The 1,753-nt window shown below is 31.9% G+C and overlaps 1 protein-coding gene across 1 annotated transcript in view; it reads right to left on the bottom strand.

Annotated features, from left to right (window-relative positions):
- The window catches only part of XPR1 (xenotropic and polytropic retrovirus receptor 1), a 199,393-nt gene that overhangs the window by 6,366 nt on the left and 191,274 nt on the right, over positions 1-1,753 (bottom strand). The gene's annotated exons all lie outside the window — the stretch shown is intronic.

Below are 1,753 nucleotides of genomic sequence, written 5' to 3' on the forward strand. Positions count from 1 at the left end.
TTAAATTAACCTTATGTTCAGGGACAGAATGACATTTAATTATTGATTATAAATCTACAGAATTTTCTGTATATGCAGTTGTCATAAGTGAATAATTACAGTTTTGTTTTTTGTTTCCAATTCTTATATTTTCTTTTCCTCATTGCACTAGCTATACTTGCAATATGATGTTAAAATAAAAGTGGTGACAGGAGACAAGTATGTCAACCTCTTGTCTCATTCTGGATCTCAAGGGAAAGTTTACAGTGTTTTATTGTTAAATACGGGCATGATCATGTTTTGTAGAAAATATTGTTTTCATAAACAGGTACTTACTTTTATCAATGGTCTTTTCTATATATATAGTATACTTTCCTCCTCTTTATTCTGTTAATGTGGTGAGTTTATACAGATTGATTTTTGAATGTTAAATCTTATATTCTTAGAATGAGCCTAACTTGTGATGTATTATCCTTTTTATATATTGTTGGATTCATTAGTTAATACTTTGTTAAGGATTTTGACCACTCTGTAGATGAGACAGATTAATCTTTATTGGAATGTCATTGTAGTTTAGATATCAGAAGTCATGCTGGCCACATAAAACAAACTAAGAAGTGTTCCCTTTTTTACTCGTTTTTTCTGGAAGAGTTTTATATAAAATAGGTAATATTACTTCCTCAAATATTTGGAAGAATTCCCTGGGCCTGGAGTTTTCTTTGTGGAAGTATGTTAACATGAATTTAATTTCTTTAATAGATATAAGCCTACTAGATTTTCTATTTCTTCTTTATTGGTTTTGGTAAACTGTGTTTTTTGAGGAATTTGTCCATTTATCTAAATTTTTAAATCTATTGGCATAAAGTTGCTTATAACCGGTCTCATTATATTACATTAACAATGGCTGGATACTTCCCAGACAGACCTTATACATTTCCCTCTAAGCATGGCTTTAGCGGCATTTTACATTTTTTCTGTTACATTTTCTTCTGTCACATTTTCTATTTGATTCTGCTCAAAATATTTAAAAATTTGCATTACAATTTCATCTTTGACCTGGGGTCATTAAACATGTGTTGCTTACTTTCTAAACATTTGGGAATTTTTAGTTATCTTTTTGTGATTTTAATCCTCTCTAATTTGTTGAGACTTCCTTCATGCCCCTGTATAGGGTTAATTTTGGTAAATATTCTATTTGCATTTAAAAGAATGTGTATTTAGTAGTTGTCAGATACAGTGCTCTATGTATATTAATTAGGTCAAGTTGCTTAACTATCTATTACTGAAATATTAATATGTTAAAATCTTGCACTAAAATTGTAAATTCATCTACTACTTCACAGTAATGTCAACTTTTGCTTTACGAATATTTAAGGTATGTTATTAGGTACAGACAAATTTGAATTGGCAATCACAACTGAATCCAAGTTTGGAAGATTTCTGTAGTACAAAAGTGGCTTTAGTGCTGTTTATCCTGGGGTTTCTGCTTTCGCTTAGATTTGGAGCTATCCTGTCAGATTGCTAATGCTTTTAAAGGAGATTTAAAAAACATTTTATCCATCATTTTTATTGTTTTCAGTGAGAAGGTAGGGCTGAATAACTCAGACTGCCAAATTATAAAAAATGATTCTCAAAAGATTTTAATTTCTGTTCTGGCCGGGCGCGGTGGCTCACGCCTGTAATCCTTGCTCTCTGGGAGGCCAAGGCGGGTGGATTGTTTGAGCTCAGGAGTTCGAAACCAGCCTGAGCAAGAGCGAGACCCCGTCTCTACTAA

This window comes from Propithecus coquereli, unplaced genomic scaffold (assembly GCF_000956105.1).
Source record: "Propithecus coquereli isolate 6110/MARCELLA unplaced genomic scaffold, Pcoq_1.0 Scaffold300, whole genome shotgun sequence".
In the NCBI taxonomy this organism is placed as follows: domain Eukaryota; kingdom Metazoa; phylum Chordata; class Mammalia; order Primates; family Indriidae; genus Propithecus; species Propithecus coquereli.